We start from the raw sequence: 27,610 nt of genomic DNA, 5'->3' as shown, positions 1-27,610 counted from the left end.
TCCCCCCCAACAGACCCCAGTGTGTGATGCTCCCTCCCTGTGTCCATGTGTTCTCATTGTTCAACACCTGCCTATGAGTGAGAACATGCAGTGTTTGATTTTCTGTTCTTGTGTCAGTTTGCTGAGAATTATGGTTTCTAGATTCATCCATGTCTGTACAAAGGACATGAACTCATCCTTTTTTATGGCTGCATAGTATTCCATGGTGTATATGTGCCAAATTTTCCTTATCCACTCTATCATCGATGGGCATTTGGGTTGGTTCCAGGTCTTTGCTATTGTAAACAGTGCCGCTATGAACACATGTGTGCATGTGTCTTTACAATAGAACGATTTATAATCCTTTGGATATATACCCAGTAATGGGATTGCTGGGTCAAATGGAATTTCTATTTCTAGATCCTTGAGGAATGGCCACACTGTCTTCCACAATGGTTGAACTAATGTACACTCCACCAACAGTGTAAAAGTGTTCCTATTTCTCCACATCCTCTCCAGCATCTGTTATCTCCAGACTTTTTAATGATCGTTATTCTAACTGGCGTGAGATGGTATCTCAATGTGGTTTTGATTTGCATTTCTCTAATAACCAGTGATGATGAGCATTTTTTCATGTTTGTTGGCCTCATATACGTGTTCTTTTGAAAAGCGTCTATTCATATCCTTTGCCCACTTTTGAATGGGTTTGTTTGTTTTCTTGTAAATCTGTTTTCGTTCTTTGTAGATTCTGGATATTAGCCCTTTGTGAGATGGATAGATAGCAAAATTTTTTCCCCATTCTATTGGTTGCTGGTTCACTCTAATGATTGTTTCTTTTGCTGTCCAGAAGCTCTGGAGTTTAATTAGATCCCATTTGCCTATTTTGGCTTTTGTTGCCAATGCTTTTGGTGTTTTAGTCACGAAGTCCTTGCCTATACCTATGTCCTGAATGGTTCTGCCTAGGTTTTCTTCTAGGGTTTATATGGTTCTACCTAGGTTTTCTTTTAGGGTTTTTACGGTGTTAGGTCTTATATGTTTCAGTCTTTAATCCATCCGGAGTTAATTTTAGTGTAAGGTGTCAGGAAGGGGTCTACTTTCTGCTTTTTGCACATGGCTAGCCAGTTCTCCCAACACCATTTATTAAACAGGGAATCCTTTCTTCATTGCTTGTTTTTGTCAGGTTTGTCAAAGATCAGATGGCTGTAGATGTGTGGAGTTGCCTCCGAGGCCTTGTTCTGTTCCATTGGTCTATATCTCTGTTTTGGTACCAGTATCACGCTGTTTTGATTACTATAGCCTTGTAGTATAGTTTGAAGTCAGGTAGCATACCTCCAGGTTTGTTCTTTTTGCTTAGGATTGTCTTGGCTATGCGGGCTCTCTTTTGGTTCCATATGAAGTTTAAGGTCGTTTTTTTCCAGTTCTGTGAAGAGGGCCATAAGTAGCTTGATGGGGATAGCATTGAATCTATAAATTACGTTGGGCAGTATGACCATTTTCACAGTATTGATTCTTCCTAACTATGAGCATGGAATGTTTTTCCATCTGTTTGTGTCCTCTCTTATTTCCTTGAGCAGTGGTTTGTAGTTCTCCCTGAAGAGGTCCTTCACATCCTTTCTTAGTTGTATTCCTAGGTATTTTATTCTCTTTGTAGCAATTGTGAATGGGAGTTTGCTCTTGATTTGGCTCTCTTTTAGTCTGTAATTGATGTATAGGAATGTTTGTGATTTTTGCACATTGATTTTGTATCCTGAGACTTGCTGAAGTTGTTTATCAGTTTCAGGAGATTCTGGGCTGAGACAATGGGATCTTCTAAATATATAATCATGTCATCTGCAAATAGAGACAATTTGACTTCCTCCTTTCCTAAATGAATACCCTTTATTTCTTTTTCTTGCCTGACTGCTCTAGGTAGAACTTCCAATACCATATTGAATAGGAGTGGTGAGAGAGGGCATCCTTGTCTAGTGCCAGATTTCAAAGGGAATGCTTCCAGTTTTTGCCCATTCAGTATGATATTGGCTGTGGGTTTGTTGTAAACAGCTTTTATTATTTTGAGATATATTCCATTGATACCTAGTTTTTTTGAGAGCTTTTAGCATAAAGCGCTGTTGAATTTTGTTGAAGGCCTTCTCTGCATCTATTGAGATAATCATGTGGTTTTTGTCTTTGGTTCTATTTATGTTGTGCATTACGTTTATAGACTTGCATATGTTGAACTAGCCTTGCATCTCTGGGGTGAACGTGCCTGATCTTGTCTGAGTAAGTTTTTAAGAATCAAACTGCTTTAGGTGTTTGGAGGACAAGACAGTCCAGAGGCAACAACTAAGCTTAATAACTTCCTTCTAGTTCAGGTTCCTACCATCTTACCAACACCTGACCTGAGCACCAGGTAGGAGAGGAAGCCGCAGACCCAGCACCCAGGAAGTATTTAATGTGTGTGTTCTCTAGTGCCCTAAAACCAGAATCACAGCCACACAAACTCTGGTGGGCTCATTTTAATCCTTGCAAATGCTGGAGGACAGCGATGGCTGCTGAGGATACTGAATGAGTCTGGGTGGGTGGGGAAGAAAAATTAAGCAAGGAGAAGAATTATCGACATCTGTGTAGGACTAATGAGCAAGAGAAAGACGAGTAAGTGGCAATCACAAAAGAATGAAAACAGAAGAAAAAAGGAACAATGACAACATAATTATACAAGAAGAAGTAGCATTTGAAGAAAAGTCACTTAAATTCCAGTTTCTTTAAATATCTCAGAAGATACAGAAAACCATTCAAGCACTAGTTCATATACTCTTGCAGTTAGAAAAGATACTTATAGTATTTTTTTGTGCACTGATGATAGTCTTGATAGTCAATAACTACTAATTGGTATAAGCAGCCATGCTGCTGGTCAACTACAATAGTTTATTAAAATTTAGGTTGAGATAAAAGTTAAATATTTGAAAAGCATCTTTATTTCTCTAAATTTGAAAGTGAACCTTAGAACAAAAATGTCTAATTTGTCCCTGTTTAGAGGTATTAGCTGACTATGAGGTATTACCACATAGGAAAGATGAGAAGAAGAAGAATGTAGAAGGCCCTCAAGGACCATGTTTTTCCTACAAGGATCTGTTAAATGGTTTAATTGTGGATACTCAAGGCTTCCAATTAAAGGATACAACTAGGAGTGCTTTCTTCTTCCTTTGTTTTCCTATATTTGACCACGCTCCCACAGTCTATCTCTAGATCCACACCTCAAACTGCATTTTGCACTTCAAATGTGTACATTTTCACAGTAGCTGATGAAGCAACACTTCAAGTTAGGGCATGCTGGTGCCGCCTCATTAGCCAAGAGTTCACTTTTAGGAGGTAGCCATCTTTGTCTTTGCAAAAGTTATTGTACAATTATTTAAATATTTCATTACATTTTGTTCTTATTTTAGAAAAATTAATTTGAGTGTTTGGAGATGAAATGATTAAAAGTAAACATGACTGAGATGATACCAAAAACATGTGCAGCAAAAGTAAAAATAGATAAACTGGACTATATCAAAATTTAAAACTTCTTTGTATCAATGAATACAATCAACAGAGTGAAAGGGCAACTTATAGAATGGAAGAAAATATTTGCAAATAATTATCTGACAAGGGATTAATGTTCAGAATACACGAAGAACTCTTAGGACTCAACAAAAACCAAATAACCCAACTTAAACATAAGCAAAGGATTTACATAGACATTTCTCTAAAGATGTACAAGTGGCCAACAAGCATATTAAAGATGTACAACATCACTAATGAGAAAAATGCAAATCAAAATCACAATGAGATATCACCTCACACTCATTAGGATGGCTACTATTTAAAAAAAAACCCAGAAAATAACAAATGTTGGTGAGGATATGGAGAAACTGAAATTCTTGTTTACCAATGGAAATGTAAAATGGTACAGAAACTATGGAATACTGTATAGCAGTACCTCAAAAAATTAAAAATAGAAATACCATATGGTCTAGGAATTCCACATCAGTGTGAATATCAAAAAGAACTGAAAGCAAGATCTCAAAGAGACATATGCACATCCTTGTTCATAGCAGCATTTTTCATAGTAGCCAAGAGGTGAAGCAACTCAACTGCCCACTGACAGATAAATGGATAAACAAAATGTGATATATACATACAACAGAATATTATTCAACTTTAAAAAGAAAGGAAGTTCTGACACATGCTCAATATGCGTGAACCTTGAGGAGACTACGTTAAATGAAATAGCCAGTCAGAAAAGGGCAAACATTGTATGATTCCACATATATCAGGTATCTAAAGTAATCAAATTCAAAGACAGCAGAATGGTGGCTTCCAGTGGCTGGAGGGATGTGGTAGGGGAGGAGGGATGGGCAGGAAGAGAAGAAACCAGTGAGAAACAGGGAGTTGTTTGAAGGGTATACGGTCCCAGTTGTACAAGATGAAAGATTCTAGAGTTTGGCTGCACAACAATGTGAATGTAATTAACACTACTGAACTGTATACTTAAAATGGGTTAAGAAGGTAAATTTTATGTTATGTGTTTTTTACCACAATAAAAAAAAGTAAATGTGATCATAGTAGTGATATGAAGAACAGGTCTTGTAAACAATAAACATTTAGGCAAAAATGGCAATCAGGATATTTTATGTGGCAAGTCTTTAACTTTACTGGATGCATACTTGACTTAAGCCAGGCATGTGCTGAATTGCAAAGAAAAATGATAAAACTAAAGAATATTTACAAAGTGTAAGGCTGGCCGCATCGTGGAGAGTTCGGACACGCCTCCTCCCCTCGCCGGGAGCTCGGACACGCCCCCTCCCCTCGCCGGGAGCTCAGACACGCCTCCTTCCATCCGGGTCCCACTCCCCTCCATTTTGTCCCACCCACCTTGGCCACAGCCAATCGGATGCCTCCACTCCCTATAAAACCCCGTGCCTGAGAGGAGTCCGTGCGACTTCTCCGGCCCTTCCTGTCCGGACCGCAGAACCTCGTCCGGGAGCCTGAATAAATTCCCTTGCATTGGATTATTTGCGTGCTGGCCTCAGTTTCTCCGTTTCGTCTTCGGTGAAAACAGACCTTACAGATGGCGAGCCAGCCAGGAGGGAGTTGTAAGACCCCTCCCCGGGGAAACTGACTCCTCCACGCAGAGCCGGACCGGGAAGCTGCTGTTTGTTTCACCACAAGGTAAGACTTCTGGTACCCACTACCTCACCTGCTGCTTTCAGGGAGTCCCTGTCAGGAAACCGCTGCGCAGCGTCAGGGATTCGCACCGCCGTGGGGTCCGTGACCTCCGGCTTCCCTGCTGCGGGGTCCGTGACCCCCGGCTTCCCTCCCCACGGGTCCATGACCCCGGCAGGCCTCCCGCCGTGAGTCCGTGGCTCCGGCTTCCTTCCCTCCCTTCCCCACGGGTCCGTGACCCCAGGAGGCCTCCCGCCGCGAGTCCGTGAGGACTCCGGCTTCCTTCCCCACGAGTCCAGGACTCCAGTTTAGGACCTGAGTGTAAGAGGAGACGTCCCTACACTCTTGTTCTCTCCCCGTGAGGGGTATATTTAGGGTCAGGAATTTGAGGGAGACGTCCCCACTTTCCTGAACCCTCACCAGCAACCGAGGTGTGGGTACTCAGAAGCCTTGTTTAAGCAGCCCTGCCTCACGGCAGAGCCAAACCCCCGGCTCATATCAAATTTGTTGTTGTAAATTAGCCCATTTGGCGTAAAAGGCTCCCGTTTTCTAAAAAAAACTGTATTTTCGGTCTTTTTTTTTCTCTTTCTGTCTCTCTTAGCTTTCTCTCTTTCTCCCTTTCAAAATGGTGGCTGTACCACGCCCTTAAGATGGTGGCCACTTTACACTTTTAACTCTATCCTATGCCACGCCCTTAGGTGGTGGCTGCCTAACACTTTTAGTCCTATCCTGTGCCTCGCCCTTAAGGTGGTGGCTGCCTTATACTTTTAGTCTTATCCTGTGCCACGCCCTTAAGATGGTGGCCGCTTTACACTTTTAATTCTATCCTGTGTCTCGCCCTTAAGGTGGTGGCCGCCTTACACTTTTAGTCCTATCCTGTGCCTCGCCCTTAAGACACTTTTAATCCTATCCTTCTTTCTTTCTGCCTAATTCCAATGCAAGTGAGTGAGTGAGTTTATGTGTAGTCCCACAGCGTAACAGCTGCGGGGCTTGTGTGGGCCTCAACCCGCGGTTCCACAGGGACGTGACCAGGAAAGCATCAGCCTGGCCTCCCATCTGGGGGGCACCCACCCTTTGTTTGTCAGTCTTGCATATAGTACTGTGTTTATTGTAGCCATGTGGCACATAGCCCTGGCCATGTCTTTTCTTGGTTTTTGCCTAATTATGATTATTATAAACGTGCAGGCTTTCTGGTATCTTCGTTCCCAACCCAACCTCTGTTCCTCTTGCACCACCACCAAGGTACTTCTAGCCAAAGAAACCTCCTCTCTGCCCTTAGCCCCTCCACCTTCCTCTTCTTTTTCTGACCCTAATGCGCCTGAGGAGCTCTCCTTTCCACTGGCCCGACCCAATGATCCTCCACCTTATGATAAACCTCAAACCCCTTCAGCTCCTCCACCTCCTGATTACAACCTGGCCTCACCTGTTAGTGCTCACACCCGCTCACGCGGTGCTCCCAACAACAAGGCCTCCCTCCTTTGCCCCCTCCGTGAGGTGGCCGGAGCAGAGGGCATTGTCCGAGTGCATGTTCCCTTCTCCCTCTCTGACCTATCGGCCATTGAGAAACGTCTAGGTTCTTTTTCCACCAACCCTACTGCTTACACCAAGGAATTCCGTTACCTTACTCAGGCATATGATTTAACCTGGCATGACACGTTTGTCATCCTATCCTCCACCCTCACACCAGACGAGCGTGACCGGATTTTTACAGCAGCCCGGGAACACGCTAATCAGGAACATCTTACTGATAACCAGATGCCAGTAGGTGTGGCAGCGGTTCCAGAGGCCGACCCTAATTGGGACTATCAGGACGGTCGAGATGGCCGCCGCCGCCGAGACCAGATGCTACGGTGCCTCCTGGTGGGCATGCAAAACGCAGCTCAAAAGGTAGTCAATTACGATAAGTTAAGGGAAATAACTCAGGGACCTGATGAAAACCCAGCCGTCTTCCTTGACCGCTTAACTAATGCTATGATCCTCCATACACGGCTGGATCCGGCCTCCTCAATAGGAGCTACGGTCCTAGCCACCCACTTTATCTCCCAGTCAGCGGCTGATATAAGGAGGAAACTTAAAAAAGCTGAGGAGGGCCCCCAGACTCCCATGAGAGACCTGGAAAACATGGCATTTAAAGTTTTTAATGGCCGAGAGGATAAAGCTGAGGCCACCCGACAGGCCCACTTAAGGCGAAAGGTTGACCTCCAAACCTGAGCTCTTGTAGCAGCCCTGAGGCTGGCAGCACACCGAACATCTGGTGAGGGAGGTCCAGCGAAACGCTTCCGAAATGTTTTAAGGGTCCCACCCGGGTCCTGCTATAAATGTGGTCGAGAAGGACATTGGGCCCGGGAGTGCCCCCGTCCTCGACCACCCCCTGGACCTTGCCCAGATTGCAAACGAACTGGACACTGGAAGGTTGATTGCCCATCCCGGACCAAAGGTCCACTCCCCGCACCTCTATGTGAGGAGCAGGCCGGTCCGCAAGAAGCAATCCTTTCACCTGAATTTCTTGGCCTTCTGGATGACTGATGCAACCCGGACTTGAGGACTCCCATCACCCTTGCCGAGTCCAGGGTAAAGCTACAGGTAGCGGGTAAGTCCTTTTATACCTTCCTACTCACGGCCTAGCATACCTTCCCAGGTCTTGGTCATGGGAGTTGATGGAAGGCTTTTCCTATTCCAACCAAACCCCTCTCCTAACCTGTCTCCTCAAGGGACACCCCTTCTCTCACTCCTTTTTCTACCTCCTAACCTTTGTAGATACATTTTCAGGTTGGATTGAAGCCTTCCCTACCTCTCGTGAAACAGCAGATACGGTAGCATCCATTCTTATTCAAGAGATCATCCCCCGCTTTGGCCTACCTGCCACCATCCAGTCAGACAACGGTCCAGCATTCATAGCCCAGGAATCCTGGAAACAAGGCCCCACCACTAGAACCCAATACAGCGCTACCAGCTTGTATGTGAGAAGTTGGACGTGTCCGACTCTTCAGTCGAGGTGCCAGCCGACTGACCTGTCCCCCTTACTTCGCCCCTATTCAGCAGGAAGTAGTCAGAAAGAGCGGCGCCCTCTATCTATCATCAAAAGGTCGGAATGTAAGGTTGGCCGCGTCGTGGAGAGTTTGGACACGCCCCCTCCCCTCGCCGGGAGCTCAGACACGCCTCCTTCCATCCGGGTCCCACTCCCCTCCATTTTGTCCCACCCACCTTGGCCACAGCCAATCGGATGCCTCCACTCCCTATAAAACCCCGTGCCTGAGAGGAGTCCGTGCGACTTCTCCGGCCCTTCCTGTCCGGACCGCAGAACCTCGTCCGGGAGCCTGAATAAATTCCCTTGCATTGGATTATTTGCGTGCTGGCCTCAGTTTCTCCGTTTCGGCTTCGGTGAAAACAGACCTTACACAAAGTATACAATATTTATACTAGACATGCATCTATGTCAGAAAGAATGACATATTCTTTATCAATTGTATAATGTTTTGCCAGTTCTCTGGGAAAGGAATATCTTCTTAACATATGTCTTTCTGTTTGTTTTACTTTTACACACTGTATATCTGGATAGCTTTTGAAAAACGTATCTCACACAAAAGTAAATACTGCCTATAAATAGGAAGTACTAGCCTAGGGCTCTTCAGACCATAAGATATCAACACAGCCACTCTGAAGATTGGATCTGGTTAATTTCTTTCTATATTTCCTCCAATACTATCACCCCATGTTCTCTGGTGAGTTTATCAGAAAGGCAGGGGGTTTCCAGGTAATCTTGTTGATAAGGCTACCTTAGTATTAGCATCTGACGAAAGATCCAGTGTTGTAGAACAAGTCCTTCAATGAATAACATTCTCAGCTCCAGACTGGTCCCGGCAGAGGAGATTCCCTACCCGCCTTAAATCTATCACCACCCACCTCCACTCCCCAGGCTCTTGCATTAACAAAGTCTAGCTGAGAAAGGCGAGTTAACCCAGTGGTTCCAGATTACAACCATCAGATGAAAATACAGCATCACAGAGATGAACAGTAAAGCCCTAAATTAGCTTTGAGATTAAAGCAGAAAGGTCATTTCCTCCTGGGCTCTTCAAGACCTGGGTCTGTACTCACAACACTGACAGTGAGACAAGCAGACATGGATGAGGACATGCGGGGGCAGTGCTCTGGGGCATACAGGGCCTTGTGGGGTTGCTCCTGAAACAGTTAATTTAAGGATCTAAACTGCTGACAGATTTTTCACCTCTAGACTGTATCCTCTAACAACAATCACACAGCATTAAACTTGAAACGGAAACACAACGTATGGGAAATCAGTTATCATTCTGGTATACAATCTTAAATGCAATTAAATACGATATTAAACATAATATTACAAAATCAATTGGATGCTGCTATAAATTCACTAAACATTTAGTTTCCCATGAGTGGTTAGTTTGAGGGGTTAATTTTAGCCTAAGTAAAGGCATATAAAAATAATAGGATGATTTCAAGAGGTAAAAAAATGCTAAGGGTGGTAGCCTCTAGAAAAGAGAGAATTGGAAAGAAAAATGACTTTCTACTGTATACTTTTTTGTAAAACTTTTGAATTTAAGAATACAACTTAAAACAGCAGTATCAACAATAAGAACAAGAATAAAGTAGATCTAGGGAGACAGGTGGTTCTCAGTCAACACTGCCAGAAAGATGCCCATAACATCATCTTAAGTGAAGCAAGCAGTGGACAGTAAGTATATTCTGATCTCATTTGCCTTTAAAGGAAAAAAAAAAGTTGTATTCTCACAGAGAGACATCAAATTACCAACAGTGGTTACTTTTGGGGCTTAACTTGGTGGCACTTCCACCTTTAATTGGATATATACATGTATGTGTGTGCATACACACACATATATAACTAGATTGTATATATTCAACTATATAGTATGTATGTAACTACATAACCATCTATTTTTATGCTAAAAAATAACGGTTCTAAAAGGGGGGAAAAAGTCTAGTTAGAATCCATTTTTAAAACATATTTCTGTTTAAGAACAGATATCTTGATTTTCAAGTAGTGCTTTCTTCACTTTTTGTATTTTCCGCATTCCAATTTCATGGTACCATTAACTCAATACATACAAAATCAAATGTGTAAAGTGCATCCATCAATCATCTAATATGGCAATTTAGTAGGTTGCGTCTGTATCAATAACAGGAACACCATATGTAATTTCTTAACATTTTCATTCAATACATTTTCTAAGCTAAAAATAATTTCAACTTAGTAACAGACCTTTAGTTAAGGATGAATTTTCAAAATCATCATAAATTAAAAAAAAAATCCAAAGAATATTCTCTGCTTTCTTCTGATTAGTTAGGGTCCTGTATTCTATATTCTCTTTGCATAATTTAATTCTCCTTTCCCAACACTGACCATACTTATATTAACTTAACATCTAGCTTCCTCACCTCTGAAAACTCTACAAGGGCAGGGTGCAAGTCTGTCACATTATTACCTTCAGGACCTTGGACGGAAGTCTTTCAAAAATATTTGATGAATTAACTTTGAATGATATAAATCTTAAAAAAAAAAAAAGGAGTTATAAGATTTTGCAGATATTCAAGGGAGAGAATATGCTAAATAAAGATTATATAACTAACCAAAGAAAAAGGATCCACATCACAGTTAAAAACAGCACCTAGATAGAATAGAAGGTTATTTGCCTAAATGATTGCTATGACAAAATTCAAGCACACGCTCTCCAAGTACAACTGCTGAAAGCCTCCAGAGTTTGGCTACCTTATAAATATCAGGCTTTCAGTCACAAAAGCAAAGGCTTTAAAGAAATAACTACAGGTAACTTCCAAAATGGGATTATACTACTATACTCTTCAGGTACATTATCATTGAAAAATTCATTTTATTAATAGGTTGTTTCAGAATTTACTATATTTCAATAATCTTTTAAAAAAGAAAAAAGGAATAGCAAATGTATTGAACGTACTCCACCAAAATGGCCCAAACAGCAAAGAAAACCACCCCTACCAATAACCATAACTGAATTAACCTCTTAATTTTCAGGTGGGAGTTAGAGAGCTATTTTATTGGTATAACAGTAGCAGCAACTAACATTTATTTTGAGATTACTAAGGCTCCAAACAGTGTTCTAGGCATTTTCAATATGTGCTAATTTATTTAATTCTCATCACAGCCTTGGGATGGATGTTTTAGGACCCCTATTTTACATACAAGAAAATTCAGGCACAGAGAAGTTAAGCAACTTATTTAAGCTCACAAGCTAGTAAAATGTGGAGGTGAGGTTTGAAGACAGGTACTGGGTTCTGTCCCCAGTGTTATCAGAAATTAAAATGCACAACAGAGTAAGTACATATGGAAAAAAATGATAGTTAACGCTCATCAATAATAAAGAGCTAATGTTTAGATTGTCTATACTCCAGAAAGAAAAATGGACACTTGATTTAAATAGATGTGAACGTCAGTATTCTCATGGAAAAATTAGGAACAGTAGTCCTCAATTCCCTCCTGTGTATGTTGCTTCATGAGAACAAATGTTAGTGAAAATGCCCCAGGAGAAAAATGCAAAAGGCAGGTCACTATGATTTTCTCTAAATGACTGTCCTGATTCTCTTAATACAAATTTGCCTCCAGCTTTGCTGTATTTGCCATTTACAGATTTATAATATTTGCCCATTACTGATATGTTAGCAATAAATAGCAATAATCAGGAAGTTGCCTTTCTTATAACAGTTATAACTGAATTTGTACACTCTTTTCCTCATAAGGCCTTTACTGGTCAGTTGGTCCTGTGTGCTGGCATCCAAAATGCAAGTAGATGCCTAGTAACTAACTCTTCAGGGATCATATGAAAACACTTTTAGAAAAAAATAAAATTTATTTCAGTGTAGTGTTAAATTGCTAATGTGGCTTTTAGAAGTTATAAGAAAACACCATCACTTCCACATAACTGGAGAATAAAAGCATCACCAAAGAACTTGGCATTTTAAGACTTTGGCTGGCCAAGGAAATAAGAAATGGCTAAAACTAAGTTCAGTCCAGATATTTCTCATTGGAAGTTAGTTACTTGCCAGAAAATTATTCACAGTCTATTTTCATTACTTACATAAAAATGAAGACACTCACATGACAGATGATCTCTACAGCACTGGGTGAAGATCAGCAAGGCCAAACACATTAGAAGAAGACACAGGGGACAGACTAGGACAACAGAGACTCCAGAGCAAAATTCATCTGGCAGATCAAAAAAGTTGTCTAATTTTCCAAAATTTGTACTCTCCCCAAATATTTGCTATCAGCAAATCACCTAATTCTGTAGTATGCATGACTGCCTTGGTAAGACAGAGGTATGTGTCAACAGAAAAAAATCCATTCATGTTATTTCAACTTGTTCATGACAAAGTGTATTATGAAGGAAAATCTCTGGCTTAGAAATAGCCCTCCAAATCATTCACTTTCCAAAGTCCAGTGGCTGGTCATGCCTTACACCTCTCTCACTTGCTTCCCTATCTTGGCTTTCACCAAATAGTATCCATTTTGTCTTCTAAAAAGGCTTTGGATATGTCCCCTTTTCCTCATTTCCACTGCCAACTGTCTGGTGCAAGTTGCTCTATCTGTCCTTGCCTAGACCATGAGTACTCTTCACTGGTCCCTCCCACTTCCATTCCTGCCCCTTTTCTAACCGACACAGCCACAGCAATGCTTTCAAAACACAAATTAGAACATGTCTCCCTAGACTGAAAACCTTTCAAAGTGGTAACACATTGATGAGGTTTTGCAGTCTGTTCTGGACCTTCTTCTCAGCCCCATCACTTTCTTTGTCTCAGCCACGCTGACCTTCCTTCCATTTCCTGAACACCCTGTGACTCTCTGGACAGAGTCTTTACACATGCTGCCCACCCCGCCCCCTTCCTGTAATCCCTCTTTTCTAATGCCATTTTTGCCCTGATAACTTGGATTCATCCTTCGGATCTCAAGGCAAAATCATCTCCTTAAGATAACTGTCCCTGACCTAGGTTCAAATATCCCTGTTAATAGTCTTAGTGGTCCCTGTATCTCTCCCTGATGACACTTACCACAACTGTAATGCCTCATGCTCCTAACAGACAAGAAGTTCTAGAGGGTAGGGTTCACATCCCTTTGTGTTCATATGGTACCCTAAGCATTTGGCACAGTAACAGACCACACAGGAGGAGCTATTTGTGATACACTTCCCATACTGTAACATTTACCCCTTTACAATGTTACACATAGGAATGGAATAGGTTTTCAGTATAAATACAGGCTGGGTCTTAGAATAACTCTATGTTTAACCTTTTGAGGATTTTCCAGATTGTTTTTCAGAGAAGTTTTCCATTTACATTCCCACCAGTAATGTATGGGGTTTCCAATGTCAACATATCCTAATACTTGTTTTTGTCCATTTTTAAATTATAGCCATCCCAAAAGGCATGAAGTGGTATCCCATTGTGGCTATTCCCTAATGACTAACGATGCTGAGTATCTTTTCTGTGCTCACTGGCAATTTGCAGATCTTCTTTGGAAAAATGTCTCAATTTCTTTGACCAGTTTTAATTGGGTTATTTTTATTGTTGAGTTGTAAGGGTTCTTTATATATGCTGGATACAAGTTCCTTATCGGATAATGATATGCAAATATTTTCTCCCATTCTGTGGGCAGTCTTTTCACTTTCTTGATGGTAAACTTTGAAATACAAAAGTTTTTAATTTTAGTGTAGTCTAACTTACATATTTTCTTTCGTTGCTTATACTTTGGGTATCAATCTAAGAAAACCACTGCCTAACACAAGACTTCAGTCTATATTTTCCACTAAGAGTTTTATATAGTTTTTACCTCTTACCTTTAGGTCTTTGAACCCTTTTGAAAAAGTTAATTTTTACATACTGTGTAAGGATATCTGGTTGTCCCAAGACTACTGGCTGAAAAGACTATCGAATTGTCTTGGTACTCTTTTCGAATATCAGTGTACCTATGGATGTAACAGTTTACATTTAGACCCTTAATTCTATTCTATTGATCTGTATGTCTATCCTTATGCCAGTCCCACATTGCTAATTATTATAGCTTTGTAGTAAGTCTTGAAATTGAGAATGGGGAGTTTTCTAATTTTGCTTTTCTTTTTCAATACTACTTTGGCTATTATGGATTCCTTGCATTTCCATACGAATTTTAGGGTCAGCTTGTCAATTTCTACAAAAGGGGCAGCTGAAATTATCATAGAGACTGCACTGAAACTAAAAGAATTTGGGGTGTTTTACCATTCTAACAATGTGAGTTTTCTAATTCAAAAACACAGATGTCTTTCCACTTATTTAGGTCTTTAACCTTTCACAATATTTTTTAGTTTTTGGTGTGCAAGTCTTGCACTTCTTTTGCTTATTATGTAAATCCTTATTCCTGAGTATTTATTCTATTTGATGCTACTGCAAATGTAATTGTTTTCTTAATTTTTCAGCTTTATTTCTTAATTTCCATAATGTTCATTGGTAATGTATATAAATACAATTGATCTTTATACTGATCTTGTATTTTTCAACCTTGCTGAATTCACTTATTAGTTCTAATAGTTTTTTAGTGAATTCCTTAAGATGTTTTTTACATATACAATGTCATCTACAAATAGAGAACATTTTACTTCTGCCTTTCCAATCTGAATGCTTTTCTTTTTCTTACCTAACTATCCTGCTTAGAACCTCCAGTATAATGTTAAATAGAAACAGTAAGATAACATATTCTTGTTTGTTCCTCATCTTAGAGGGCAAGCTTTCAGTTTTTCATCTTTAAGTATGATGTTAGCTGTATAGTTTTTGTAGATTCCCTTTATCAGGGTGAGGAAGTTCTTTTCCATTCCTAGTTTGTTGAGTGTTTGTTTGATAAAAAGGACTTAGATTTTGTCAAATGCTTTTTCTGTGTCTATTAAGATATTCATGTGACTTCTGTTCTCTATTCTATTAATGTGATGTCAACACTGATTTTCATATGTCAAACCAATCTTGCATTCCTGACATGGATCCCATTTGGTCTTGGTTTTAATGCTTTTCATATGCACTAGATTTAATTTTCCAGTAGCTGAGAATTATTACATCACAACTATAGACCTAAGATATTCATCTGTAGTTTTCTTGTGTTGTTGTTGTCTTGTCCACTTTATCAGGGGAATACACTGGCCCCGCAGAATCAGTCAGGAAGTATTCTCTCCTCCTGTATTTTTTTGAGAAATCTATGAAGGATTGGTGTTATTTTCAAAATTTTTAGTAGAATTCACAGTGAGGATATTTGGGCCTGGGTTTTTGTGTGTGTGAGAGGAGAAATTTTTAAAATTGTAATTCAATAGCTTAACTTCTTATAGGTTCAGGTTTTCTCTGTCTTCTTGATTCCATTTTGGTAGTTTTTGTCTTTTTGGAATTTATCCCTTTGATCTAATTATTCTTAGTATTCCTTTAAAACCTTTTTTATATTTCTATAGAGTCAGTAGTGATAACCCCTCTTTCATTGCTAATTTTAGTACTTGATTGTTCTTTTTTTCTGGTTAGTCTAGCTAAAGGTTCATCAATTTTGCTAATCTTTCAAAGAACCAACTTTTGCTTTTATTGATTTTCTCTATTGTTTTTTATTCTTTATTTCATTTATTTGCACTTTCATCTTTATTATTTTCTTTCTTCTGCTTGTTTAGGTTTACTTTGCTTTTCATTTTCTAGTTTTTAAGATGAAAAGTTGGGTTATCAATTTGAAATCTTTTTTGTTGTTTTTTAAATAAGCATTTATAGCTACAAATTTCTCTCTAAACACTGCTTTTTTAAGTTGCAGTCCATAAATTTTGGTATGTAGTACTTTAGTTTAATTTATCTCAAGATATTTTCTAATTTTCCTTGCGATTTCTTCTTTGACCCTGATTATTTAGAAGTGTCTTATTTAATTTCCACATATTTGTACATTTCCCAAATTAGGAGTAGATCATTTAATTTCCACATATTTGTGCATTTCCCAAATTAGGAGTAGATCATTTAATTTCCACATATTTGTGCATTTCCCAAATTTCCCTTTGTTACTTAAGTTCTAATTGTATTCTATAGTGGTCAAGAACATACTTTTTGTATCTGAAATGATACAAAAAGAACTGAAATATCCTTTTTACATGTATTAAGGCTAATTTTATGTCCTAATGATCTATCCTGAAGAGTGTTCCATATGCACTTAAATGTGTGTTCTGTTCTGTAAGTGGAGTATTTTCTACAGATGTCTGTTAGGTCTATATGGCTTATAGTGGTGGATCTGGGAATGGAGCCCAAGCTATTCTGGCGTTTTCAAGAGGGTGCCTGCTTACCTTTTCAAGGGCTCAGCATGCCATTTAATATCATCCTAATGGTAAGAGGCATACACAGTAAGATGCTCACTTTGGATTTGCTCTTTAACACATCTATTCTGAAGAACTCCAAGGAGAGCAAAGTAGGAAATGAAAGCAGCTGTCTTATCTTTCCTGATTAATTTCATGGGCAGGTTTTAAATACATGACTACCATGTACTCTGCAAATAAAAATACGTACAAGTGCACAGTGAAAATAAATGATGTTATTTCAAACTACTGAAATTTAGTCTGTGCAAGCACTTTCTGAAAGAAATATTATGACTTGGTACAGAAGAAATGAATTTTATGATTAAGAAACTTCTCTTACAAAATAAACTCTGTGAAGTAGTATCCACTGCAGCTGATTTAAGACAGTCCTTGAGATGCAAATCTAGAAATTAAGACAACTACATCAATATACAAAAATTATTTAATGAAATACCTTTTTCTATTCTTGCACAAAGTTTGTGGTTAATTCCATCAAAATGTTCAGAAGATAAGATGTGCATACTCTCTTCAAAGCACCTAAAAAAGAAAACTGGAATTTTAAACTTTTAAGAGAAAACTACAAAACAGTATTAATAGCATATCATTAAGGCCACATCTACATTTTTTGGAAAAAAACACAATATTTAGGATCTTATGCAAAATTCACAAAGGTATTTGCCTTATTGTACTGTGTAATATGAAAGTTTGCCAATTTAGTCAAGTACTAAGATTTTTAAAAATATATATATATGACTCTGACTTAAATACTAACTATTGAATTATATGAAGTTAAAAAACCAAAGAAATGCTTTACTTTTGTTTCTGATTATTATAATCAGCACTCAGCACCTTCACACATATTCTCCATAAGCTTCTACTATGGAATCATGGCTATTTTTACTTGGACAATAGGAAAATTACAAGACTCTCCAAATACATCAAAACTTTCTAATTGAATAAAACACAGAACTCCTGGTTTTCATCAGAGATTTTACCATCTAAAATATAGAACCCAATATCCAAAATTAGTGCCAGAAATAATAAATCTCAGGAAATAACTTTTTAATTTCCTTTTCCTACTCACTCTTTTTCATCTTCATCCTAAACAGCTACCTTTGTATCATATTTATTGCCTCTTGATGAAAGTAATAAAAGCATTTTACTTTTTAATACTGCATGGCGAATCATTTTCAAACTTGTGAGGGACAGTAGTAATGACAGAAAGGTGCTCCTATCCCAAATTAATGACACTAACTATATGATCTAATTAAATCAGGCAACCCCTGAATGTAAAAATATTCTTTCAAGCTGGTATGCTATGCCTTCTTCCAATTTTGATGACCGTATCACAACATATCAATACAAGTAGGGTACATATAGTGAAGCAAAGAGACTTTTGAACTATCCTCACAACTAACGTAAAGGTCATGGCAGGTAAATGTATTCTTTCCACAGTTTGTCTAGCTAGATCTTCTTTCACATTAGTTCCTGAGGACTGAGGCTCCCTAGATTCAACTGGGCACTTCTTGTAAAGAAAGTTCCTGAAGATCTCTGCCCTTGTCCAGGAAAGGTTGGCGGCAGAAAGGCTTCAGGTTTTCCTAGGGTGTTAGAGTACAATTACTTTGTGTGGGAGTGGGGAAGAAGATTCACCTGAGACTATAGGTACAGAGGAGAGAAAAGACCATATTTAAAGTGATCATAGATTGGGGGAAGCAAGGTACCCTGAGAAAGATGGAGAACATTGGGGTCGACGATGGCAGTAACAGACAGGTGCTTAGAAACAGAAAAGAGTACTATGTTTCAGCAAATGCTTACATTCCTCCTTCCTATAGTCCTTTAGTCTGTGTCCAGAGAATGTGGCAATCACAGAACATCTTTTCCTCCACTCGCAGGGTAAGCTTCCTATAGCCACAGATGGACAAGGAGGCAAAGATACAGTAGAAAAAAATGCGAATACTTTAAAACCTGACTAGAGCAGAAAACAATCTAGTCAATATGAACAGAGTCTGAGGAGCGGCTTGGTAGCATGAAGAACGGAGACATAATCTTGCAAAGAGGCAGAAAGCAACTTTATACATTAGTATTGATATACCATGCTCTTTGGAGAACCACTGCTTTAGACGAATCTTTATTTGTATATTGGCAAAAAAAAAAAAGCCACCTATATTTAGAGAAATTTATCATCCTTTCACCTATGGTAAAAATAAAATATTTCTTAGTATGTTCTTTAGAATTTTTGTGTAAGCATTCTGTTGTTCCTAAGCCAATCTAAATTGATAGTTAAAATAAAAGCTATCATATTAAATGTATCTTTTTATAAAAAATCAAAACTAAAATTTAGTATTTTCTGGAATATAAAACATCCAGAAGAGTCACTATAAAATGTATCAAAACCTTAAGAGTATGGTAGTTCAAGCAAACATATTTTCATAACTTAAAAAATATGAAAAATACATATAATGTTTCATTCATGATTCACCCTTCTCGGTTACATTAAATAAATAAAACTTTTAATTGGGTAAGGGAAAAAATCACTCTCTTGGCACATTAAAAAGAAAATGGAGATCATTAGAATTTCAAATGGAGATCTACTTAGTAACTTTACAAAAAAATATAAAGTAAAAAAATCCCTTGGCCAAATAAAATGTACCCGCAGTACCAGCAGAGTTGTAATATCTTGTGCTTCTCTCACCATTTATTTAGTGAACACCTGTGGAACACAGACTCAGCAGCTTGCTTAGTGAGATAGGGACCCTGTCCTTAAAAAGCTAGCTGTAGAGCCTTGCTGGTGAATAAACTGTTTTCTAAAATAAGTAAAACATAAGATAACATGTGAAGTGTCAGAGACTCTTTCAATAAAATAATTTAAATTACTGCAAATGTTTGCTTTAAAAAATGTGTTTAAAAATTTCCACAGAACATTTCGTGCCTCCTGTCTCCTTCTCAGCTTTAATATTGACCTTACTCCCAGGAGAAATGGACACACAATACAGAAACTGCATTTAGAGCAGCTTGTCTTTCTCTGTGTCCTACAAATTCTCATCTCCTCAATTTCTGCAACTGCTCAGAAAAGGGTGTTTGTGGTCAACTAGGAAACTCACTGCCCAGATTATTTTTGGAGCCAGCCTCTTCGATGCCTGACACTAAACCTGCTCTCCTTAACTCCTCAAACCTTCAGAACTTTATTCTCTTCACGCTCTCTGTAGATCATTTCACCTCCATTTTCCAAAGGAAACAGAAGTTTTCCAATGGAAAGTCGCATTCCTTCCTGGTATCACACACAACCTACCAAAGTGGCTCCGGTCCTTCCTACTCTGGACCTGACACAACAAAGTGGTGCCTCTCCTCCTTCCAAATGCCAGACCCTCTGCCTATGCCTAATTCCATTCTTCCCAACAACATGAAAATACTATTCCTTCCTTGCTTATATATTCAACCTCTTCTTATGCAGATCTTTTGCACTGCTTGTTAAACAAACTCTAGTCTCTTCTAGCAAAACAAAACCATTTGGCCCCATATCTCCCTCCAGCTATAACTCACAGGCCTATCTAGACACTTCCTGCTTCAAATAAATTTCTCTACAGAGTTACCTGAACGTTCTAACTTCATGTCCTCATCTCCTATTACCCCCCATATGTGCTTGAGCCCCACTACACCACTCCTCCAAGACCCTTCTGTCAAAGTCACCCACAGATGCCGTTCAGTCCTCATCTTACTGGACATGTTAGCAGTAAAATCACCACTGTTCATCATCTCCTTCTTAACACACCCTTTTTCTCTTACTTTATATCAAGCAGAAGCCCCTGATCTTTTCTTCTGCCCGTCTTGCTATCCTTGGCCACTGAATGCTGAAAAGCCTCAAGGTAACATCATGTCTCACTTTATATTCTCTCCCTAGGATATCTCATCCATTTCACAGACACATAAATAAAAGTGAACTTTTTTGCTCTGTACTTTTAATCTCTAGTCTAGACTTCTATGAGCTCCACGATCTACTTATCTGTAGGTCCGTATCTGTCTACACAGGCGGCATACAGAGCAGTAAGGTACATGGGCTCTGGAGGTGAACAACCTAGATTCAAATCCCTTTTCTTCTACTAACTGTCTGACGTCGGACAAGTCTCTGAACATTTCTGTGTTTCCATGTCCCCAGCTTAAAAAACGCTGTAATAACTTTAAATGCTAAAAACTATTAGCTATTATCATTATGACTATTTGACCTTTCCTCCTGTGTGTCTCAAAGCCATCTGAAATGCTCTACCTCTAGAATGAATGCATAATGTTCCCAAAATGTGATCTGCTTCTGGAATTCCCTCGCTGTCTAAATGCTGTAATCAGAAATCTAGCAGTTATTTTTGATACAGTTCTCTTTCCTCTCCCACTTCTAACACAACGTATCTGTTAAGATTTAAGGGTTAAACCTCTTTTCTATAACTGCACCGCTATCACTTTATCCCAAGCTCCATCCTCTCCAGTGCGCACCACTAAAGTGGACTGTAACCAGTCAACACACTTCCACCCTTTACCCCAAAGCACCATCTACACTGCAGTCAGAAAGATCTTTACTGACTGCAAATCTGGTCAAGTCAACTTCAGGCTTAAAACCTTTTATTGGTTTCTCCTTGGTCTTAGAATAAGCAATGATCTTTATTAAATATAGTCTAAAAAGCTCTATAAGGTCTGAACTCTGCCTCCCTCTCCAGTCTGATTTCATACCGTATATTCCCTTGGTTCTCTCAGCCCATTCTCCACTTGGCTTGATTCCAGTTCCTCCTGCTGGCTTTGCTCCTTCCCACCACAGGGTCTTTGCCTATGCCCTTTCTTTCCTCTGTTTGAAATGCTATTTCTTCCTCTTCTAGTTGACTCTTACTCATCCATCGGATTTCTGCTTAAATGTATCCTCCTTAGGGAAGCCGTCTCTGGCCTCCCAGATGAAGCCAAATACTTTTATTCTTGGTACTCATCATCTTATGCCTTTCTTTCAGGGCAGAGAAAGGGTAAGTGAACTTGGGGAGGAAGGAGGAAAGAAGTATTTTAGTCAGCTAGTAGTTAAGACACTTAATCACTTAGTTGAAAAAGCAAACACAGGCACAAGGGGAAGAATTACTTAGGTAACAATAGGCTATATGAAGAGAGGTGTGTAATAACAGGCTGTAAAAGCAAAGAAAAAACTAAATAGCAAAGCTGCTGGCATCAGAACAAGGACTTCCTGTGTTTCTCCAATCTTGCAGTTTTTATTAAAATGAGTTAGGGAAGAAAATGTTCCCACTGGAACTATATGTTCAGTACACAGGTAATGATTCATCCAGTCTTAGCATATTAAGCCGTAGACAAATCCAATCCAAATGACTAAAATGGCCAAAAAAAGTAATTTTAATTAATAAGTTAATTTCAACAATGTCTTAAACACCTTTTAAACTGATATTTTGCATTACTGCTTCACATTTTATGTGTGTGTAAAAACTAAAAATCACAATAGATTTTAACGGAATACCACTTAATAATCAAAAAGAACAAGTTGTAACACTCTCAAGGAAATAATATTAATCTAAAGAGATAATCTCAAGAAAATAAAAAAGTTAAATTTTAAAAAAGCTAAATTTAAAAAGTTAAATCTAAGGATCCATTTTAATAACATTAAAATGAAAAAATTATGGAACTAGACAACAGATTAGTGGTTGCCAGGCGTTAGGGACAGGGGTGGGAAAGTGGGACGGTAGATGAGTGTGATTATAAAAGGCCACCATGAGGAATCTTTGTGATGGAAATGTTCATCTTGACTGTAGTAGATACGAGAAGCTACACATGTGATAAAAATTAAATAGAACTAAATAAATACGCACGCAAATGAGTTCTAGAAAAACTAGGAAAATGTGAATAAGATCTAGTTTGCATCGGTGTGTTAATATCCTGGGTGTTACCACTGGGAGGACTGTGTAAGTGGTGCATGAAATGTATATTATCTCTTGTAACTACATGCAAATTTACAATTATCCCAAACTTAAAAGTGTCATTAAAAAACAGCTTTAAAGTGCTTTCACAACATTCTCAAAGATGTTGGCTTATATATACTTGACTACAGAATTCCAATTCTTTAAAAGCAGGCTTCCTCCAGTTTCATGTTTTACCTTTGTTGCTCTCAGCCCATGAAGAAAGAGAGATTTAGGTAGAAAGAAATGACTTGAGGTTGTAATAAACACAATAAAAAAAAATCAGTATTTTTAAAAAATACATCTTAAAATGTACTTGAACGTTTGAGATCATAATGACATAAACAACTATTTATGACCTAAGAAAAACTGCCTCCTTTGGTACTTTGAAGTATTAAAAAAATCACGTAGAATTAAATTACAAAGCTCAAAACTTGTTTATGCAGCTGGTCTTTTTTAAAATCAAGGAACTTTAAACCTACAATTCTAATAGGCTTACTGGTGACACCCCAATCCTTTGAAAAATAAATGAAATATCATAAATCATTTGACAGTTTTTAAGCTTAGATTTTTATCATCAGACTCTTTAAAAATAAAAAGCAATATGAAAGGATAGGATCTTGCTTTGTGCCCTATAAAGTTTAAGACAGAAAATAAATCATACTATTAAATGTCATTTAGAACCTTAACTTCAATACTTAGGATTAAATTGGCATAATATTCATGGTCACTCCTATGAGAATTCATGCAAGTCGAGTAGCTTTTCTTACAAAATATTGCAGAACTCTGGCACTTCCTGTGATAAATGAAGCAATAAGGCTTTGGAATTGCAATTGTGTATATTTAAGTACTTCATATAAGCAACCAGACTGTCATCTTGCTGGATATCTAGCACTATGAATTTATTATTTGTTATCCAAAGGAATGTCTGAATACTTACAAAGAGTAAAGGGTTGGGGTAAGCCCTTAAAATTTAAGTTACAAATGTAGGACTACATTGCAGCCACAGTGTCCAAACTTCATTTTCTTGGCAAGTTAATTTAATAAAAAATATTCACAGATTTTACAGGAAATGTAGAGATGAAAAATCTATAAATATCTTGAAAATGTTTAGGATTCAAGAGAACAGTTAAGATCTAGATATCAGCCACAGCATCCTGAGAATTGTTATAGTGAAGTTGCAAGAAAACGTATTATGGGAGACATTCTCCATGACCTGGTTTTAAGGTAAATTCAATGATGGGTCAATAATCAGTTCAACTCATAAAAGTGTGCTTTGAGAAGTCACCTGCACCAGCATTAGGGGAGGGAGGTCAAAGCTGGGCCCTCTTGGTTATCCGGTCCATCCTATTTTAAAAGAATTCTATTGAAGGAGATTCATTCCAAAGGCCAAAAAAATTACTTCTGTCTTTTCTGATGGTTTCACTTACCTATCATATAAGTGAAAATTCATTATTTTCTTTCCCTTCTTGAAGCAATAATGGCATGACTTCTGAGAAACAGTCTCAGAAGATTTATAGTATACCAATATAAATTGTAATAATTTTAGATTTCAGTAGTTTTTCTAATTCACTTTTAAGATACAGCCACCAAATTGTGGCCTCCAAATAAGGCCACTAATGTCACATCCACATCAGGCATTTGATAAACATTTGAATGAATGAATTAGTGATATTGGAAAGTCTACTTCTTATATTTTGCATATCGTATTACTGCTAATGAACCATCCTTAAAGATTATTTAAGTGTACCTCTAATTTCTCAAGAAATACTGAATACATACCAAATAGTATTTTCAACATATGTGCAAGTTATAAAGAAAAATAACAAAATGAACACCAGTTTCTCACTAACCAGTTTAGAGAATACATTACTTATAACTTTGAAGTCCCCTTTATGGCCTTTCCCATTCCAATTCCAATCCTTTTCCCCATGCCTTATCCCCAGCTTTTTTTTTTTTTTTTTGCTTTCCTTTGTAGTGTTACCATATGTATCCCTAATCAATATCTTTCTTAATTTTATATTATTTTGGATGGAGTTATATTGGTTGGGATCATATTGGAAGTATTCTTATGGTACTTGGTTTTATTCTGTTCATGAGACTTATCCATGATATGTTTGAATGTAGCACAATTTGTGCCTTCTCTTATTGATGGATATCTGAGTTGTTACCAGTTTTCTGGAACATATTATGTATTTCTCTATGCAGATTAACAAAAGTTTTTAAGGCCTCAGAGTGGAGTTGCTTGGTTGATATATGCACAATTTATTAGTTAATGCAAATATATTATATGGTTGATTCAATGTGCACAACCACCAGCAGGGCAAGAAAGTTCAGGATGCTCCAACATCTTTGCCAATCTAATGGATGTAAAAAAGTACTTCCTTGTGATTTTTTAAAGCTTTTTTCCTTTTTGAGGCAAAATTTATATAAAATGAAATACACAAATCTTAAATGTACCATTCCATATGTTTTTTACAAATGCATATACCTTGTAACCCAAATCATTACCACCACCCAAAGTTAGTTCCTTCAAAATCCTTCCCAGGGAGTTCCTGCCCCATCCCCTAGAAGCAATCACTTTTCTCATCCTTTACCCTCACAGATAAATTTTGCCACTGTTTCATTTTATGAATAACCATAATCCATTTATCCATTCTCTTACTGATGGAAACCTGGGCTATTCTAGTTCCTGGCTAGTATGAATCATGCTATATTATGTATGTACTTTTCGTAAGAATCTTTTTGGTGGATTTTTATTTCTATTTTTCTTAGGCAAATATCTAGCAGAACTGCTGAATCATTGGGTAAGTGTATATTTAACTTTGTAAGAAACTCCCAGACCTTTTTCCTAAAGTGCTTGTACTATGTAACCCTCTTACCTAATGTATAAGAATTCTGGTTGCTCTAGATCCTAACTAATTTTAGTCAGAATGGTGGGTTTCTCATTCTTATTTTTACTTGCATTTCCCAGATGACAAATGATGTTGATCACATGCTTACTATTTGAATATCTTCTGTTGTGCAGTGTCTGTGTTACAAAGTGTCTTTTCAAATCATTTGTTCCCTACTCCTCGTTTCTTGTTTCTGGTTGTTCATCTTTTTGTTATGGAATTGTATAAATTAGCTATGTACTCCTTTGACAAATACACATTTTGCAAATATTTTTCTCAGTCTGTGTCTTGTTTTTTGTTTTCTTAGTGGTTTCTTTTGATGAACACAAGTTTGTTTTTTTCAATGAAGTTCAATCTTTAAAGTTTTTATCTTACTGTGACTGCTTTCTACAGCCTAAGAAATCTTTGCCTATCCCCAAGTCATAAACATATTTTCTGATGTTTTCTTCTAAAATTTGTATGGCTTTAGATTTTTATATTTAGCAGTATGATTCATCTCAAATAGATTTATATGCATAATGCAAGATGGAAATTGAGATAGATAGACTGATTGATTGATTGATTTAGCTTGTGGATATTTAGGTGTCCCAGCACGATTTACCGCAAAACTTTCCTTTCCCCATTCAGTTGCTTTGAATCTCTGTTTGAAATCAAATGACTATATAAGTGGGTCTATGGCCTCTGTTCAATTGCATTAATCTATTAGTTGATCCTTATGGCAGTGCTATGCTATCTTGGTTACTGCAGCTTTACAGTTGCGGTACAAAGTCAACTCTTCCAACTATGCTTTTAAGATTTGTCAGATATTCTCAGTCTTTTACATTTCCATGTAACTTTTAGAAATAGCTTGCTAATTTTACAAAAAGGCCCATGGGATTATGCTAGGGATTATGCCAAATCTACAGATCAATTTTGAGAGAAATGTCACTTAATTGAGTCTTCCAATCCATGAGTATGGCATCTCTCTTCATTTATTTAGAGCTTTAATCTTTCTCAGTATTGTTTTGTTGTTCTTAGAGATTTTGCATGTCTTTCGTTGAATTTACTTCTAAATGTTCTACTTTTATTAGAAATGGGAAATAGGTTCTATTAATGATAATCTCAATTCAAAAATACTTATTTCTCAGGGTGCCTCCATCACATTTTAACTCCTTGGAAACATTAAATGAATCAATATCGTGAGAAAGTTTGTTTAATATTAAATAGGATATACTACATTCTGTATGGTAAACAAGACAAGAATTTCTACAAATGGAGAGACTCTGTAAGTTGTCAGTAAAATAAAGGAATGGACAAAGTCTAACAATATACAGGCTGGAAATGGGGGTGGCAAATTTTTATAATCCACTCACATTTTAAGTAGATTCTCTGATGGGGAAGAGGGGTGCCAGACATACCATTCATTACTTCAGTCTGCAGTTGCACTGATCTTTTAGGTATAGGACTTATGCTATCTAACTACTCCAAGGCCAAAGCTTTTTTGACATCCGGCCCACACAGTCATGACAACAGGTTTCAAGGAGAGGAGAAGAGCAGGAATTACTTAGCTTTGATTTTGAGCAGATATAGTTTAAGCCCTTAGATAAAATTTCAGCTCTATGTCTTCTGCTTAAAGACAGAACTGTATCCCGAGATGCTGAGGATTCCCACTTGGTCTTCTTTCATTTGCAACTTGTTATAATAGCAGTTTCACATCTTCCACTTTACTATGGCTCCTTTTCTTCCTTCTGTGCTTTTTCCTGGAACTACTAATTTTATTTTCTGCATCTTCACTATCGGATTCTTCAGACCTCTGTACATACAAGGATCTGAGAGTGAATTAATCAAATTTCCCATTATTACCACTGAGATCCCCAAAGACATTCCCTTCATCTCTGGCCTTGTTGGCTTCTCCTTTTCCTTCTCCTTTTCAAATCTTTTCTCCATACGCTTTGTCTTTTTTCCTCTACTCTTCTTTGTCATATTTTTCTACTTCCTGAAGCCTTTCTTTTGCTTTTTCAAGGTTTATACCACCATAATACTCTTCCTTAGGATCCTTTAAGATGGATTTCTGAATCGGTGGCCATGCTGAACCTACTTCCCTTCGTCAGTAAAAATTTTTTTCTTTTTTAACAGAGTCTCGCTCTGTCACCAGGCTGGAGTGTAGTGGTGTGATCTTGGCTCACCACAACCTCCATCTCCCGCATTCAAGTGATTCTCCTACCTCAGCCTTCTGAATAATTGGGACTACAGGCACAACCCACCGTGCCCAGCTAATTTTTGCATTTTTAGT

General features: G+C 38.0%; 1 protein-coding gene across 18 annotated transcripts in view; it reads right to left on the bottom strand.

Moving 5' to 3' along the window:
• ZNF438 (zinc finger protein 438) overlaps positions 1-27,610 on the bottom strand; it is a 175,972-nt gene that overhangs the window by 49,727 nt on the left and 98,635 nt on the right. For 15 of the 18 annotated variants that reach the window (XR_010339527.1, XR_010339528.1, XM_064368508.1 and 12 more), the window contains one exon: positions 16,969-17,051. The exons of 2 other annotated variants lie outside the window; for them this stretch is intronic. The gene's annotated coding sequence lies outside the window, so the exon portion shown is untranslated. Of the gene's footprint in view, positions 1-10,640; positions 10,733-16,968; positions 17,052-27,610 lie in introns of those variants that run through there. One more of the 18 variants, XM_012445666.3, reaches the window with a different exon arrangement.

Source organism: Aotus nancymaae, unplaced genomic scaffold, assembly GCF_030222135.1.
Source record: "Aotus nancymaae isolate 86718 unplaced genomic scaffold, 86718_ANA_hifiasm-v0.15.2.pri h1tg000077l, whole genome shotgun sequence".
Lineage (NCBI taxonomy): Eukaryota > Metazoa > Chordata > Mammalia > Primates > Aotidae > Aotus > Aotus nancymaae.
Note: the sequence above shows the minus strand (reverse complement) of the source record. Positions and strands in the feature narration are given on the sequence as shown.